Below are 19,535 nucleotides of genomic sequence, written 5' to 3' on the forward strand. Positions count from 1 at the left end.
CTTCATCTATTGAGATGATCATATGGCTTTTGTCCTTGACTCTGTTAATATAGTGTATTACATCTATTTTTTATGGGTGTTGAACCATCCTTGCATCCCTGGGATAAATCTGAGTTGGTCAGGGTGTATGATCTTCTTGATGATACTCTGTATTCTGTTTGCCAGTATGTTGTTGAGGATTTTTGCATCTATGTTCATTAGGGAGATTGGTCTATAGTTCTCTTTTTGGGTTGGGTCTTTCTCTGGTTTTGGAATCAAAGTAACACTTGCTTCCAGGAATGAATTTGGAAGCCTTGCTTCCCTTTCAACTTCCTTGATGAGTTTAAAGAGTAAGGGTGATAGTTCTTCTTTAAATATCTTGTAGAATTCAGCAGTGAAACCATCAGGACCTGGGCTTTTCTTTGTTGGTAAATTTTTTATTGCATTTTCAATTTCACTTATTGTTATTCGGGTATTTAGAATTTAATTGAGTTCTGTTTTCCTAATATGTGCATTCACGGCTATGAATTTCCCATGTAGCACTGTTTCATGGTGTCCCATAGATTCCTGTATGTTGTACTGGCATTATCATTGACTTGTAGAAACTGTCCAATTTCTTCTTTAATTTCCTCTGTGACCCATTGGTTGTTCAGGAGGGTGTTATTCAATTTCCATGTATTTGTGGGAGTTTTGCAGTTTCTTATGTTATTAACCTCCAATTTCATTGCACTATGGTCTGATAATATACAAGGGGTAACTTCAGTTTTTCTACATTTACTTAGACATGTCCTATGAACTAGCATGTGATCCATTTTGGAGAATGATCCGTGTGCAACTGAAAAGAATGTGTATTCTGATTTTGTGGGGTGGAACACTCTGTAAACATCTATTAAGTCCATTTGTTCAATAGCTTGGTTCAGTTCTAGAATTTCATTGTTAATTTTTTGTCTAGATGATCTTTCTATTTGTGATAGTGGGGTATTGAGGTCCCCCAGTACAATTATATTAGTGCTTATTGATTTTTCATGTCCATATATTTTTTTATATAATTGGAGGCATTCGTATTTGGTGCATACATATTTACGATTGTCATCTCTTCCTCTTGGACTGTTCCCTTCACAAGTATGTAGTGACCATCTTTGTCTCTCTTAATTAGTTTTGGTTTGAAATCTACTTTGTCTGCAAATAAGATTGCTACACCTGCTTTTGGGGGGTTCCTGTTGCCTGGAGAACTGTTTTCCATCCTTTTACTTTCAGTCTATAAATTTCCTTTGAGTTAGATGCATTTCTTGTATACAGCATATTGCTGCATTTTGCTTCTTAATCAATTCTGTCAGTGTATTACTTTTGATTGGTGAATTGAGGCCATTACCATTTATAGTTATAATTGATAGATATTGACCCATCCTTGTCATGATGTTTTACTGTTGTTGGCTCTTTTATTTCTTATTTTTTCCCCCTTTCCCTTTAGTATCTTACCTTGCCTGGTGGCTTCCCTCTGTTGGGCCTCATGGAGTTGTGACCTTCATTGTCTTTTTCTAGGACATTACTTAAAAGTGTTTGGAGTGCTGATTTGGCATTCATGAAATTTCTCAGCTGTTCTTTGTCGTGGAAGTATCTAATTTCCCCATCAATTTTGAAAGATAATTTTGCAGGATACAACAGTCTAGGTTGGAAGTTATTTTCTTTTAGGGCTTGACATACTTCACTCCAGGCTCTCCTTGATTTGAGTGTTTGTGTTAAAAAATCTGCTGTAATTCAGATGGACTTCCCTTTGCAGGTGATTATTTTCTTTTCTCTAACTGCCTGTAGAATTTTGTTCTTCTGTTGGGTTTCTGGGATCTTGTCTATTATATGTCTAGGTGTAGACTTTTTTTGATCATGGCTAGTTGGAGTTCTATATGCCTCACTTATCTGTATGTCCAATTCTTCACCTCTGTCTGGGAAGTTTTCTACTGTAACTTCTGTGAACAGTTTTTTTTTTAATGTCAATTGTACTTTCTCCTGTTTTTTTGTGGACTCCTATCAGTCTTGTGTTATTCTTCTTTGCATCATCTAGGAGCTGCTGGATTGATTTCTCATGGTCCCTTACTATCTTTAAGAAATCTCTGTTTTCATGGTCCTTAAGTGCAATCCTGCCTTCTATATCTGATATTCTGTCTTCAGATTCTCTTCATCTGCTCTGCATGCATTCATTGGAGTTTTTAATCTCCTGAGTACCTGTTTGAATCTATTTCATGGATTCCATTTCTTTCTTATGTTGGGTGATCATGGTTTCTATTTCTTTCTTATGCTGGGCATTCATGGCTTCCAGTATGTTTCTGATCTCATCTATTGCTTTATCTGTTTCTGTTCTAGAGTTTCTAATCATGTCTTTCACTCTGCTCACCATCTCTGTAGTTATCTGGGAGATTATTTCTGCTTTGAAGTTTTCTAGAGCCTCATTCATCTGTTTTGTTACTTCATGTGCTATCAGTTCAGGGTGTCCAGGTGGTTGATTATCAGACTTTTCCACCTCATTTCCTCCAGAATTTGCCTTTTGTGGGGTGGAAGCTTGAGTTTGTGCCTTGCTTAATTTCTTCTCATTTTTGTTTTTGGTACTGTCCTTTGTTTAATTCCTGGGTTGATATTTCAAAATTGCTTAATGTAGGTATCTTTGTTGCTTGTGTTTGAAACCCTTGTGGAATGATTGCTTTTCAGAGGTATCTTCCAGATATAGCTGGTCTTTAGGTTTTGAGACTCTAATGACTCAAACTATTTCATTTTCATTATACCAGAAAGGACAACTGATTAGATCAATCACGACATCTTAGCCCAAATGATAAATCAGCAGCACCATAGCATCAAGCGCAGCTTAGAAAATGACAATTTGTTGTAGTTATTAATCTATCACATTTAACTATGTGAATTGAATCAAAACCATAGACCAACCCAACATACGTTTATAGTGAATAAACTCTTCAATATAGCAACTTTACCCTTCTGTATGGGGAGGTAAAAGGAGTTGAGGAGGGAGGGACAGGTAGAAAGATCAGGAAAGATTAGCAGTGAGGCTAGAAGACACAGGAAGATCACACAAACTCTAAGAAATTGTTAAAGGCAAGAGGAAAAGGCAGAATGAATGAACAAAGACATGAACAGAACCCCATAACAGCAATAGGGAGGCTAGATACTGTATTTACTTTCCTTTGAAACTAATGATAATCAAGAGAAAGAAAAAGAGAAGAAAAGAAAAATAAAAGAGAAATCCGAATTCATCCAGAAAGGAACAAAGAGGGAGATGAAGAGCAATGTGGGACAGTGAGAGAATGAGAGAGAGAGACAGAGGGAGACAGAGAGGAAAGATAAAAGAAAGAAAAAAAGAAGAGAAAAGTAAAAATTTGAAAAGAGTAGAAAAAAGTAACAATTAAAAATTTAAAATAGAAAATTTTTTTTTTCTTTTTTGCAAATAACAAAAAATAAAAATGAAGGGCCTCCTTCAGGATCTGTCTCTGCTGTCACAGTAGGCAATGTAGCAAGCCATGTGCATATATGAGTCAATGAGACTCAGCAAGCCAGCAGCAGACCTGTGAGATTCAGGCAGATTTCTGGCTGCTAGTCCCAAGTTGAGCTCCCTGTCCTCCTGCAAGGTTGAACTCTGCAAAGTTCTACTGCAGGTTCTAGTTGTCCTTCCCCTAAAGGTAGTGTAGGTTCTGATGGGAGGTGATGATCCCTCTACCTTACTAAGTACAGTGGTCTGGTGTGCCCTTATTGTAGAGATTCTCTTTACTTTTCCCCTGAGCTTCAGTTTTCATGGAGGAGCCTGAGAGGCCCTGTTTCTATTGCTAACTTCTGCTCTATCTTGTGGCACTCAGGGCAAGGGGCATTATAATCCCCTGTGCCTCTGTAGTGCAGAACCAGGTAGCAGAAGATGCAGGGGGCCAGAGGGGGGGGGCTGGCAGAACGGAAGGACTACAGAGTAGGGGGGAGCAAGACTGGGCTCTGCAGGCACCTGAATGGCTAAGGGGAGCACGGACGGAGTGGAGGCTCCAAGCCTGTGTCCTCACCGTGCCATGGGCTTTTAAAGCATTCTTAATTTTGCATTCTTACCAGGAATCTTAATTTACAATTTCTTAAAGTTGATGTTTCTGGTCATTATAAATTAATATGCAATTTCCCTAAAAAATATTGTTGGTTTTAAATAAGACTAATTTTTAAAGCATAGGTCTGGTAAATAATCTTAAAATTAATGCAGAAAAATATAACTGAGAAATAAAGATGTTTATATAATCAACAGTTGTTTTACAGTATTCGACAATGTGTTCTGAATTTCTTATTCCAGAGGAAGCAATACAGTTTCATTTTTAAATGTCACATAGAATTGTTTGAGTCTCTGGTCTAAAAATGATTTGTACTGATGAGATGAAAAACGTCTCCATTAGTAACAGCAGTTTGATAGTAGACTACATATTTACATTTTATTAATTTTCACTTTTTCATCTTAAAAGTGAATTAACCATCTTGAAGTTTTGCCCTAGAGGTTACTGTGTGAAATTATGAGTCAAAATTATTATGGTACAAATGGAAAACACAGAATTTATGGCCTTCCTAACCATTTAGACTCATATCTGAAATAGCATGGGATGAATTCTACTTCTGAAATGCTTCTTCATATCATGGTATCTCATACATTATAAATTCTGTAGATCAAATACATATATAAAAATAAGATACAGGATTTATTCACTTCCAACTAATATTGATAGCAAGTGAGTAAAACATTCCTCAAAGAAGATTTAGGGAAAGAAAAAAGAAACAGAAAGTTATCATGTATTGACTCATATTACAAATTCACGCGAAGTCCTAGGAACATGTATCCTCACTGTAGATAAGACCAGAGGCTCTCTGCTTCTCTGTTGTTCTGTTTTCTTTTCCTATCTCTCGTCTCTCTCTACTTGGCTTTCACCTGTGGTCCTTATAGACTCAGACTTTAGGATTCTCTATGTGATGGGAACATTATGTTTGAAGAATCTGGGGTCACATTTTAAATGCTCAGATCCAAAGGAAAGGGGTGCTTGATAAATAATATGTGTCTGGGTGCAGAGGAAAGCACTGGGATTTGCAGCCCAGTAGAATGTGTAAGGGGGAAGGCCAGCTTCCCAGTGAAAGGAAAGAAGATACTATTTCCAGTGGAAAGCAAAGTATCAGAAAGGAGAGGAACAGCAGATAACTGGCTTCAGTGCACACATACATGCACGCACATACATGCACATGTCATACATATGCACACACAAATATCTTGGAGAGATTTTGTGTTTTTTTTTTTATCAGTTTCGAGTTTCATGTAGATCACTGAAGATTTCAGACATTGTTGGTATTGAAAGTTACCTATGGATCTTTAAGTACAAATTAGGATGACAGTGAACAGACTATGTCTTGCACCAGATAAATAAGAGTTAGAATCTCGGCCCTACCGAGGTTCTGAGTCCCGCGGAAGACGCTGAATCACCACGCTGCAGACAGGCAGGTCTTCCCATGCCCTACTGAGGTCCTGAGTCTCACAGAAGAGGCTGAATCACCCTGCTGCAGACAGGCAGGTCTTCCCACACTCTACCAAGGTCCTGAGCCCCAGGGAAGACGCCGAATCACGCCACTGCAGACAGACAGATCTGCCCACACCCTACCGAGGTCCTGGGTCACAGGGAACATACCGAATCAGCCTGCTGCAGACAGGCAAGTCTGTGTATGCCCTACTGAGGTCCCGAGTCAGGCAGAAAACGCCGAATCACTCAACTGCAGACAGGCAGGTCTCCTCACGCCCTACCAAGGTCTTCAGTCTCGCGGAAGATGCCAAATCACCCCACTGCAGACAGGCAGCCACCTGGTTCCACACTACAAAGGTGCAGAGGACACCAGACCACCAGACCAAGATATTGAGTCCCGCTGCTCCCGGCCCAGAGGTAGGGGCTTCTGAGCTGCCATCCCACTGCTCCTGGTACAGAGGAAGGGGCTTCATAGCCACCATCCCTCCCAATGCTCCCAGACCACAGGAAAGGGATTTTGGGTCACCATCCCTACCACTGCACCCGGCCCCTGTCCCACCTCTCCCAGCTCAGAGGAGGTAATCTGTGCAGCCGTTAACAGCCCCCCACCACAGGCAAAATGAGAAAACACGTAAATAAGTCTAAAAACCAGACTCCCAGATAACCTACAGCAACCCCAAAGGGAAATGAGATGGAACACTCTGATACTCAACAACCTGGACAAACTGAACTGGCAACAAAAGGGGATCTGGAAAAAATGAAATCAGAAATAATTTCTCAGATAACAGGAGAATTTGTGCCCCTAGTGCAAGACATGATTAATAAATCTAGAGAGGAGCTCAGGAACATGATGGAATCCCAACATAAGAAATAAATGGAATCCATAAAACAGATGCAAATAGATTTCCAGGACATGAAAAACTCCACTGAAAGTCTACACAGCAGAATGAGCCAATGTGAGGACAGAATTTCAGATATAGAAGATAAGATTGCAATTAGTGACCAGGAAAAGAAAAGTTGGTTCAAAATTTTAAGGGAACATGAGAAATCAATCCAGCAGCTGCTAGATGATGCAAAAAAGAGTAACAGAAGACTGATTGGGCTCAATGAAGAAACAGGAGAGAGTGGAGATGACATAAAAAATCTCTTCACAGAAATAATGGCAGAAAACTTCCCAAGCAGGGGAAAAGAGCTTGACATACAGATAAGTGAGGCATATAGGACTCCAAATAGCCTTAATCAAAAAAATCTACACATAGGCATATACTTGTTAAGATTCCAGAAACACAACAGAAGAACAAAGTTCTTACAAGCAGCCAGAGAAAAGAAACAAATCACATACAAAGGAAAGCCCATCAGAATCACAGCAGACTTCTCAACACAAACCATCAAGGCAAGAAGAGCTTAGAGTGACGTATTCCAAGCCCTAAAAGAAAACAGCCTCCAACCCAGATTGATGTACCCTGCAAAACTATCTTTCAAAATGGATGGAGAAATAAGATGCTTTCATGACAAAGAGCACCTTAGGAACTTCGTGAATACCAAACCAGCACTCCAAAGAATTTTACACAATAGCCTAGGAACAGACATTGAGGATCACAACCCCAGGAAGCAAAGCAAAATGAACCCATCTGGCATGACAAGAAATTAAATGTAAAGAGGGAGAACCCAACAAAAAGAAAAAGTCATGGCTATGACAAGTCAATAGGTTTCAGTTATAAGCATTAATGTTAATGGTCTCAATTCACCAATCAAAAGAAATAGACTGGCGGAATGAGTCAAGAAGCAAAATCCAAAAATATGCTGCATACAAGAAACACACTTAATTCCAAAGGAAACTCATAGACTAAGAGTGAAAGGGTGGAAAACAATACTCCATGCAACAGGAACCCAAAAAAAAGCAGCAGTAGCTATCCTCTTGGCAGATCAAGTAGATTTCAAACCAACACTGATTAAGAGAGATGAAGAATGACACTACATCCTTGTAGAGGGAAGAATCCAAGAGGAAGAGATGACAATCATAAATATCTATGCACCAAACACTAGTGCACCCAACTATATAAAACAAATACTAACGGACATGAAAAGTCATATATGCACTAATACAATTGTAGTGGGGGGCCTCAACACCTCACTGTCACAAATAGATAGATCAACTAGACAAAAAATAAGTAATGAATTACTAGAACTCAATCGAACTCTTGAACAAATGAACTTAACAGATGTTTACAGAGTCTTCCACCCCACAAAATCAGAATACACATTCTTCTCAGATGCACATGGGTCATTCACCAAAATAGACCACATACTCACACATAGAACATGTTGAAGTAAGTGCAAAGGAATTGAAGTTATCCCCTGTATATTATCAGACCATAGTGCCATGAAATTGGAGATCCATAGCAAAAGAAACTCAAAAAATTTCATAAACACATGGAAATTGAACAACACACTTCTGAATAACCAATGGGTCATAGAGGAAATTAAAGAAGAAATCAGACAGTTCCTTCAATTAAATGCCAATGACAATACAACATATTGGAATCTATGGGACACAATGAAAGCAGTCTTACAAGGGAAATTCATAGCAGTGAATATGCATATTAGGAAACCAGAATGAGCCAATTAAACAACCTGAGGCTGAACCTCAAGCTTCTAGAAAAAGAAGAGGAGGACAACCCCAAAGCTCATACAAGGGAGGAAATTAGAAAGATCAGAGGAGAAATCAATGCAATGGAGACTAAGAGAACGATACAAAAAATCAATGAAGCCAAAAGTTGGTTCTTCGAAAGTATCAACAAAATTGACAAACCTTTAGCCAACCTTGTCAGAAAAAGGAAAATCCATGGAATTAGGAATGAAAAGGGTGAAATTACAACAGACCCAGCAGAAATCCAGAGGATCATCAATACCTAATTCCAGAACCTATACACCAATAAGATGGACAACACAGAAGAAATGGACAGATTCCTAGATACATATGAATTACCAAAGTTGAATGAAGAAGACCTAAAAATTCTGAACAACCCAGTATCAACCAATGAAATTGAAAATGTCATTAAAAACTTATCAACTAAGAAAAGGCTGGGCTCTGATGGCTTCATGGCTGAATTCTACAAGACATTTAGAGAGGAACTACTGCCACTACTGTTTAAACTCTTCAATGAAATTGAAAGGGAAGCAATACTCCCAAATTCATTCCTGGAACCAAGCATCACCTTGATCCCCAAAGCAGAGAAAGACCCAACTGAAAAAGGGACTATAGGCCAATCTCACTAATGAACATAGATGCAAAAATCCTTAATAAGATAATGGCAAACAGAATGTAGATGATCATCAAGTAGATCATACACCCTGATCAAGTGGGATTCATCCCAAGGATGCAGAGTTCGTTCAATATACACAAATCAATCAATATAATACACTGTATCAATAGAGCCAAGGACAAAAACCATATGATTATCTCCATAGACACAGAAAAAGCATTTGACAAAATCCAACATGCATTTATGATAAAAGCTCTAAAAAAAATTGGTATAGATGGTCTCTACCTCAAACTGATAGAAGCCATCTATGAAAAACCAACAGTCAATATCATACTAAATGGTCAAAAACTGAAATCCTTCACTCTGAAATCAGGAACAAGACAAGGATGTCCACTATCACCACTCTTGTTCAATATAGTTCTGGAAACATTAGCCATAGCAATTATACAAGAGAAAGAAATAAAAGGAATAAAGATAGGTAATGAAGAAGTCAAATTGTCATTCTTTGCAGATTACATGATACTCTCTATAGAAGACCCGAAGAACTCCACCAAAAGTCTTCTAGACTTAATAACCAAATTCAGTCAAGTAGCTGGTTACAAGGTCAACACACAAAACTCAATAGCTTTCTTCTACACCAATGACAGACTCACTGAGAGAGAAATAGGGCAAATAATTCCTTTCACGATAGCATCCAAAAAACTGAAATACATAGGAATCATCCTAACGAAAGAAATCAAAGACCTCTTCTCTGAAAACTAAGGCACTCTGAAAAGAGAGATTGAAGATGATATCAGAAAATGGACAGACATCCCCTGCTCCTGGGTAGGAAGGATTAATATAGTGAAAATGGCCATAGTTCCAAAACTGCTATATAGATTTAATGCAATTCCAGTTGAGATCCCAGCAGCATACTTCATGGACCTTGAGAAATCAATCCAAAAATTCATTTGGAACAAGAAGAGACCCAGAATAGCAAAAGCAATTCTAGGTAACAGAGACATGGCAGGGGGTATCACAATCCCCAACTTGCAACTCTACTACAAAGCTACTGTGATAAGAACAGCATGGTACTGGCAAAGAAACAGACCTGAGGACCAGTGGAACAGATTAGAAAATGCAGAAACAATTCCAGACACACTCAGCCATCTCATCTTTGATAAAGGAGCCAAACTCCCTCACTGGAGGAAAGATAGCCTCTTTAATAAATGGTGCTGGAAAAATTGGGCTTCATCTTGCCAAAGATTAAAACTAGACCTGTGTCTCTCACCATGCACTAAACTAAAATCAAAATGGATTAAAGATCTAAATATTAAAATAGAAACTCTGAATCTGTTGGCACAGAGGTTAGGTAGAACCCTTGAAGAAATCGGTGTAGGAAAAGCTTTTATGAACAAAACCTCAGTTGCCTGTGAACCAGCACAAACGATCAACAAGTGAGATCTCTTCTTATTAATAGGCTTCTCGACAGCAAGAGAAACCACCAGCAGTGTGAAGAGACAACCCACAATGTGGGAAAAAATCTTCACCTGCTCTTCCTCAGACAAAGGTCTACTATCTCGAATCTATAAAGAACTTAAAAAGATCAGACCTCCTAAATTTAAAGACCCAGTCCAAAAATGGGCATCTGAAATGAACAGACATTTCTCAGACAAAGAAGTAGAAATAGCAAATAAATACATGAAAAAATGTTCAACATCACTGGTCATTCGAGAGATGCAAATGAAAACAATGCTGAGATTCCACTTCACTCCAGAAAGAATGGCTGCTATCATGAAATCAACCAATAACAAATGCTGGTGGGCCTGTGGGGAAAGAGGAACCCTGCTCCTCTGCTGGTGGGAGTGTAGACTGGTGCAACCACTATGGAAATCAGTATGGAGATACCTCAAAGAACTAGGACTGGATGTCCCACTTGACCCCACTATTCCACTGCTGGGGATCTTCCCCAAAGAATTAAAAGAATCATTCCACAGCGATATATGTGTGCCCATATTCATAGCAGCACAGTTTGTAGTAGCTAAAACTTGGAAACAGCCCAAATGCCCATCAACTGGAGACTGGATAAAGAAAATGTTGTTTTTTTATAAAATGGAGTACTACTCAGCCATAAAAAATGAGAAATTAGAGACATTTATAGCTAAGTGGATGCACATTGAAGCAATACTCTTAAGTGAAATAAATAGGACACACATGAATAAATTCAGAATAGTTTCTCTGGTGTGAGAAACTGAAGGTGTAAATAAGGACTAAATGTATAATAGATAATGTGAAATAGGAAGAAAAGGGGCAAAGGGGAAAAAAGTGGGAGGGCTAGGGGAAAGGATAGAAGGGAATGGGATTAATACGAGAAACTGGAAAAATAGGAACAAAATCTTTGTAAATAGGGAGGAATGGAGGGGTTGAAGGGAGGGCTGGGCAAGGGTGAAAAATGAGAACCAAGAGAGACTATGTAAAGGTGCAAATTTCCAATGATGAATGTCATTATATTGTATACCTAAAATGTACCAATGATTAGAATGAATAATGGATAATGCAAAATAGGAAGAAAAGGTCCAAAGGGGCAGGGGTAGTGGGAGGGGCAGGGGAAAGGAAAGAAGGGAAAGGAAAAATGCTGAGAAATGGAAAAAATGGAAATAAAGTCTTTGTAAATAGGGAAGGGTGGAGGGGGTGAAGGGAGGGCTAGGAATGGGGAAAAAATAAGAACCAAGATGCATTATGTAAAGGTAGAATTCCCAATGAGAAATGTAATTGTGTTTTATACCTACAATGTACCAATAAAATAATTTAATGAAAAAAAAAGAGTTAGAATCTCAGTTACCTTTTAGTGGCCTTTGTTATGAGTTAAGTCACATAATCCTCAAATTTAAATTCATAAGTTGACATCTATTTTCTAGTATCTAAAAATGTGAATTTGTTTGGAAATAGAGTCTTTATAGAGGTAATAATATTAAAATGATGTTATTAAGGGGGATCCTAATCCAATATGTCTGGTACTCTTATATAAAGGGCAAATTTGGACACGGAGACCTATAGAAGTGGAAGATGATATGAAGAGACATAGTGAGATAATGGCCATCTACAAGCCAAGGAGACAGGTGGGAACAGTTTCTCCCCTCATAGTCTTCAGAAAGAAGCACTGCTGATACTTTAATTTTATGCTTCTAGGCTTTAGAACTGTGAGAAAACACATTTCCCTTTTTTAAGATACCCAATCTGTGGTATTTTGTTATGGTGGTCCTAGGAAACAAATACAGCCTCAATTATCTTTCTCTAAACTTGTAGTCACTCAATAAATAACACTTTATTTTTTAAAAATTAATTTTATTGGTACATTTTAGGCATATAATATAATGACATTCATCATTACAAATTTGCACCTTTACATAATCTCTCTTGGTTCTTATTTTTTCCCCCTTCCCCTGTCCTCCCTTCAACCCCTCCAACCCCTCCCTATTTACAAAAACTTTGCTTCCATTTTTCCATTTTCTCATATTAATTCCATTCCCTTCTTTCCTTTCCCCTACCCTCCCACTTCTCCTTCCCCTTTGCCCCTTTTCTTCCTATTTCACATTATCTATTATACCTTTTAGTCCTTATTTACACTTTCAGTTTCTCACACTAGGGAAACTATTCAGTATTTACACATGTGTGTCCTATTTATTTCACTTAAGAATATTGCCTCAGTAACACTTTATTTTTTAAAAGGTCTCTTCTTCTTTTACCTATTTTCCTGAAGTCTGAAAGGCTGCTGACAAGTTTTGTACCTTTCATTCCTTTTTATAAGTTAGTGGTTTTCTCAATCTGACTCATTACAGATTCAGGTCATACTGTTATTTACAGTATTAAAAACTTGGAGTAAGTGGTACATGCTTATAATTCTAGCACTTGTAACTAAAGCATCATGAATTTGAGTTTAGCTTGGGCTATACATAGTATGTTCACGGACAACCTCAACTGTATAGCAAGACCTACCTCAACAAAAAGGATGGTGGAGAAAGAGACAAAAGAAAAACCTATTAAAAAGAGGAAGTTGTGAATAATTTATTAACTGGTTTATTAATGGTTAAGGTTTTAACTAAACTTTACTAAATTGCAAAACATAATATCTTGAGAGGATGCAGCTGCTAAGGAGACAGGTTCTAGAGCTGAATTCCCTGGCTTTTGAGTGTCAGCTCTGCCATTCACTGCAACCCTGGCTTAATTACATAACCCTGCCCTGTGTCAGTTTCTTCTTTTGCAATATGAGAGATAATAATAGCTGAGTTAGATCTAAATAGGTTAATACATAGAAAGTACTCAGAACAGAGCACAGGCCTTCTTAGAGGCTGGCTTTTGTTACCTTTCTTTCACTCATTCTTAAGATTTTGGCATAAGACTATTGCAAATGTTCCCAGTTGGAGGTATGTGTAGGTCACCCTGTCCCATGTTACCCACCATCTAAGTATATTTCTAAATAGCATCACTGCTGCACTGACTTGGGAAATCACCATTTTAAAGATTTCTCCTGAGTATAGAAATGGAGCACATATACAGGGCAGCTCATTGTCTCTCAAGGCAAAGAAAGGCAACAATCTATTTCTCTTGGCTAAAACTTCTATACAAGCATCTCAGACATTAATGGTAGGATTATCCAGAAAGCACAGTGGAATCATCTTCTCTCTGCCTCATTTATTGAAGAACACAACTCTGACAGTAATTTGGGTCCTTTATCTTTAATGCCTGGGCACTGGTAAAATGAATGCCCTTTGTGCAGGGAACACACCTGGGAAATGCTGCTGTAGGCTCCCTAATGAAAGTCAGGATAGAACAAAAGGCAGGGGATGAGGTCTTCAGAGACATGAGAAAGTGCCGGCTGTGCTTGTGATGATAATGCTGAGGAGGCTGCTCATACCTGAACAGATTGCTTTAACAACCTGCTGGAACAAACTTCCCACTTCAAACTGTTGCTTGATCAGTGGCACGATATTTAACAGTAACCTTGCAGGAGGACAGACCAACTCAGTGGTACAATAGCCTGGGCAGTAATTTATAGGTTTGGTATTGGTGAGAGTCAGGCTGAATGTGATTTTATTGTCTTTAGAAACTTTGCCTTGTCACTTAGTAAAATGGAGATTTGTGTGGTCTGTTTTTAAACATTTGAAAATTATTCTCATATTTTCTCCACAGTTAAGTTGCGCATGAAATCTAGTTACTTGCAAGATTTTCCAAACTTATCCAAAACCTGTATATAATGCTACAGTTTGGATCAATGACTGCTATTTTTTATTTATGTAACCATACATTTATATTTAGGTTTATTTTGTGTGGGGCTGGATTTGAAGTTTTTATTTCAATTTTCGTTTTTAATTTGTTTAGAACCAGGCTTCTTTCCCTCCCACCCTACCAAATAGGCCTTGTGAATCAAACAAATTTGAATAGTAGCTTTCAGGAATTATTTTACTTACCAAGTACAGAGTTTCCCCTTTAAGTCACTAACATAGAACTATATATAATATCACGTCTACTTCTTATACATGAATTCAGATGCCACATGCTGTCTGCTCTAAAATCTAACTCCACAGGGAGACCAATTGATCAAGACTGAGAAATATCCCAGGTATGCCAGGAAAAGGGAAAGGATTACCATCATTATGCAATTTATTCATTCAATTCTATGTAATATTGTATATATTTATGTATTATATATTGCTATGAATACCAAATTATTTTCCAGAATTACACTTCTTATCCTTCTAACCTCTAAATATGACATTTCTTAAGGCTTTCTCACTCATCACTTGTTTTCTTAAAATTCTGCATTTCACTTATACATGTATTTTTCATTTACACATGGAAGTTTTGCAGTTTCTGTCTTGAGCCTTAGCTCTGAATATCCAGCTGCTTCTTAAACAATCCACGCACAACACATCCAGCAAAATCAATACCACTTTAGCTCTTCCTGTGGTCCAAGCTGTCTGCAAGACCCTGAGAGGATGGAGTTAGGAATCAGGAGCAACTCCTGTCTTCTATGCATCTGTAATAAGCACATATAAACGGTGTTCATTTGGTATATTGTAGTAAGAACTAATGAGTGAAACTAAGTATTCTAAACTGGGAGAGAGGGAGAACTTATGTGTTTGGAGAACATAGTAAAAACTGTAAAAGATTTGACTTTATACTACATGAGTTGAAAGCCAGTAAAAAATTTGAGCAGAAGAGTAATGTAAACCAATATCTTTAAAATATTTGTCCAGTTTTATTGCAATATAATTGACAAAATTTGTATATATTTAAGGTGTAGTATATGATGATTTTATATATATATAAAATATATAGCCATATATATATGGCTATTGCAACCAAGCTAATTAACATCCATCACCTTTTGTAGTTACCCTTGCCTTTTTTTTTGCAATGAGAAAATTTAAGGTCTAATCTCGCATATTTTAAGCATACAATAGAGTATTATTAACTATAGTTACCAATCTGTATATTAGATCTATATAACATTCATTTTATAACTGAAGTTTTTGCATTCTTTGACTAATATCTCCTCATTTTCTCCATCCCCCAGTCTTGGTTAACCTACATACTACTGTTTTTGAGTTCAGTTTTCTTTTTTAAATGCTATATGTAAGTGATATTGTGCAGTATTAGTCATTCTAATTCTGGATATTTTTCACTCAGCATAATGATCTCCAGGATCAGCCATTTTTCTAAAAATGGCAGCAGAACTTCCTTCTTTTTAAAAGCTAAATAATATTCCTTTGTGTGACTGTGTATGCATGTACTTGTGTGCACGCATGCATAGTATTTAGGTTCTTTTGTGAATCCATATGATTTTAAGAATTTCTTCCTACTTTTATGAAAGATGCTATTGTATTACATTTAATCCTCAGATTACTTTGAGTAGTATTGACATTTTTGTAAGGACTGGTGTTTTTAAGGTTTTCCATATACTATATCCAGAATCATGTCATTTGTAAACAGAACATTTTTTTCTTCCTTCAAAGTTTGAAGGACTTATTCTTTTTTTGCCCCAAATAGCACTTCTAACACTATGTTGAATAGAAGTATTGAGAGTGGACATCCTTGTCTTGTTTCTGACCTTAGAAGAAAAGCCTTCAGCTTTTCATCTTTGAGCATGATGCTGGCTGTGAGATTGTCATATAAAGCCTTTATTATATCAAATGGGTACTGCCATTGAGAGTTTTTAATCATAAAAGGTTGCTGAATTTTGTTAAATGTTTCTTCTGGATCTATCAAGATGACTGTAGTATTTCAGTACCACACTCTATTAATGTGCTGTATCACATTTATTGATTTATATACGTTGGACTACCCTTGCATCCCCCAGATAAATCTCACTTGATAATGATACTTCTTTTTAACGTGCTCTTGAATTTTGTTTGCTAGTATTTTTCGAGAATTTTTACAGCTATGTTCACAGAGACATTTGCTTGTAAATTTATTTTCTTGTTTATCTAGCTTTGGTCTCAAGGTAATGATAATCCTATAAAATGAGTTTGGGAGTGTTCCTTCCTCTTCATTTTTTTGGAAGTTCGTTAGAGATTGCTATTATTTTTTCTTGTAATATTTGATAGAATTCAACAGTGAAATGATTTGCTCATAAGCTTTTTTCATTGGGAGATTTTTGCTTATTGATTTATTTTTTTTTTTACTCAGTATTAGTTTGTTCAGATTTTCTGCTCCTTCTTGATTCAGTCTTGGTAGATTGTATGTTTTTAGGAATTTCTACATTTTTTTCTGGGTTTTCCAATTTGCTTGTATATAATTGTTCAGAAATGTCTTATGATCCTTTGGGTTTTTATGGAATTAATTGTAGTGCCTCTTCTTTCATTTCTGATTTTATGCTTTTGAGTCTTCTCTCTTCTTAGTCTTGTGTAAGATTTGTCAATTTTATTTAACTTTTTAAAAATGAACCTTTTGGGCTGGGGATTTAGCTCAGTGGTTTTGCTGCCTGCTGTACAAGCACAAGGACCTGAGTTCGATCCCCAGTACCAAAAAAAAAAAAAAAGAACCTTTTATATTTTATTGATCTTCTCTATTTTTTCACATCTTTATTTCATTTCTTTGTATTCTGAGCATCGTTATTTCCTTATGTGTTTTAACTTTGGGCTTTGCTTGCTCTTTCTCTAGTTCCTTAAGTGTAATATTATGTTAATTGCTTGCTACCCCTCTTTTTTCTACATGTAGTCATTTATTGCTATACACTTCTGTTTAACTCATATTTGTGAATTTCTTAGTTTTCTTCTTGTTACTGATTTCTAGTTTCATACTATTATGGTCAAAAAAGATATTTGTTATTATTTCTATCTTCTTCAATTTATGAAGATGTCTTTTGTGGTCTGAGCTATTGTCTGTCCTGGAAAATGTTCCCCGTGTGCCTGCCAAGAATGTATATTTTGCTGCTATTGAATTAATATTTGGTGTAGGTCTGTTTAGTTTATTTCACATAAATGATAGTTCAAATCCAATGTTTCTTTGTTAACGTTGTGTCTAAATGTCCTCTCCATTGTTGAAAGTGAGGCGTTAAAATGCCTTACTATTACTGTTTGTCATCTGTTTCTCCCTCCATATCTCTTAACATTTCCTTCATATATTTGGGTTGAAAGCATACATATTTATAATTGTTGTAGTCTCTTGATCAATAGACCCCTGCATAATAATCTTTCTCGATCTTTGTTTATAAGCTATTTGTGTGATGGAAGTATGACTACTTTTGGTTTCGTGTAATGTTTTTCTCATCCCTTCATTTTCATCCCATATGTGTCCTTAAAGCTAAAGAGTTTCTCATAGATGCATATAATTGGGTCATTTTTTTATTCCATGCCACAATTTGATGGCTTTTTATTGGAGCATTTAATTTGTTAATATTGCAAGTAATTGATAGGTAATGACTTATAATTCGCATTTTTCCCACTGTTTTATGTTTTGTGGTTAATTCCTTTTTTCCTCTCTTTCTGTTTTTCTGTGATTTCATAATTTTTCTTAACCTATATATTTTCCCTTGTGACCATAATAGAATGTACATAAAACATGTTATAGTTATAGTGGTCTAATTTCAACTGATAAAACTTAGCTTTGATTTTATACAAAAATCTACATTTCTTCTTATATTTTAAGTGGTTTTCTTTTTATACTGTGTATTTATTATTTATTATAGTTATGGTTATTTTTTCATATTTCTTACTTATTAGCCTTTATACTAGAATTTAAAAAGTGTCTTATACACCACCATTACAATATTAGAATACTCTAAATTTCACTGCATGCTGTTGTTACTAGTAGAATTTTATACTTTTACATGTTTTCACATTACTACTTAATGCCCTTTTGTTTCAATGTAAAGAATTCCATTTAGCGATACTTATCAACCACAGCTAGTGATAATGAACTCTTTCAGCCTTTGTTTGCCTAGATATAGGAGTCTGGAAGATATAGGTTAAGTCTAGGCTGGAGATATGAATTTTAGAATTTTCAACATGTAAACAGTATTCAAAACCACAAGACTGAATGGGATCATTTATGTCCTTTATTTCTGAAAGACAGCTCTGAAGCTCTGGTCAATAGTCTTAATATTCTTTTCTATTTTATTTATTTTTTTTTACTTTACATATGTTATGTCATTCTCTTGTCCTGGATGATTTTATTTCCTAACAAATTTCCTGATAGTCTAATAGGGCTTCCTTCATGTGTAAGAAGTCTTTCTCTTGTTTCTTTCAAAATTCTGTCTTTGAAAAAATAACAAAATTTTCGTTGACTTTCATTTTTGCCTATGTGATTGTAACTTTTCTCAGTAAAGTCCTCTTTGGGTATGTAAGTACCTATTTGGAGGCCTTGAGGCTGAGATCTCAGTCTCATATTTATTTTCCCCATGGGGATAGAATAGCCTGAATGTACAAGTTTGTATGCCTTACCTTAACTTTGCAGAGCTGAGCTGGCCAAACTGTATGTGCTTGTTAGCCATCTAGAAAGGCTCACACTTGTTGTCTAAGGGACATAGGGACACATGCAGAAGCTATCAATGGGGGAAAGATGAGAAGGTGGTGCATAAAGCATTGAGGGCACCTGTACATTGGTTGTGGGAATTCTAAAGGTGAAGCATTCCAAGCAACTTGGGGGAAGGCCTCTTGCTTGGGTCTATAGGATTCATGGATCTTTGTGGAGTTTTGAGTCCTGATTTCTATGAGAACTGGCCTCTCTTTCCTGCTCCTAGTCTCTCCCAGCCACACAGTTGTTGATGACCTGTGGCACTTTGGAGGTGGAGTAATGTTGGTAAAAGGAAACTGTTCTTATCTTCATCGACATTTCTATTTTTTAATTTTGTTTTTGTTCTAACAGTGTGCTAATACTTCTTTCTCTGCTGAATTCCCAGATTCCTGGTTGTCATTGTTGGTACACTGTAGGGATGTAATGACAGGAAACTCCTATTGTACCAACTGCTGTTGTCACTCTTGAACTATGACATTTTTAAAGGATCACTCTGCACTACATAGAATTGGAAGGGTAGAAGTATAAAAATGCAGTACAACAGCATTACAGTAATTCAAGAAAGATAATGGTGACTGGCAGTAATGTGGTAGCAGTGGACAGGGTTAAATTATGCACATATTTACGTAAACTGACAGAGTTTTCCATGGCCTGATGTTGGATTGGCAAAAAGAGAGGTCATAGGAATGACTCCAAAAATTTAAGCCTAAGCAACTAGATGTATGGGATTGGCATTTAGAGAGACCATGAATGTGATATGAGAGGAAAGTCT

This window comes from Heterocephalus glaber, unplaced genomic scaffold (assembly GCF_053883595.1).
Source record: "Heterocephalus glaber isolate CG9 unplaced genomic scaffold, H.glaber_assembly_v1.0 deba00001553, whole genome shotgun sequence".
NCBI lineage: Eukaryota > Metazoa > Chordata > Mammalia > Rodentia > Bathyergidae > Heterocephalus > Heterocephalus glaber.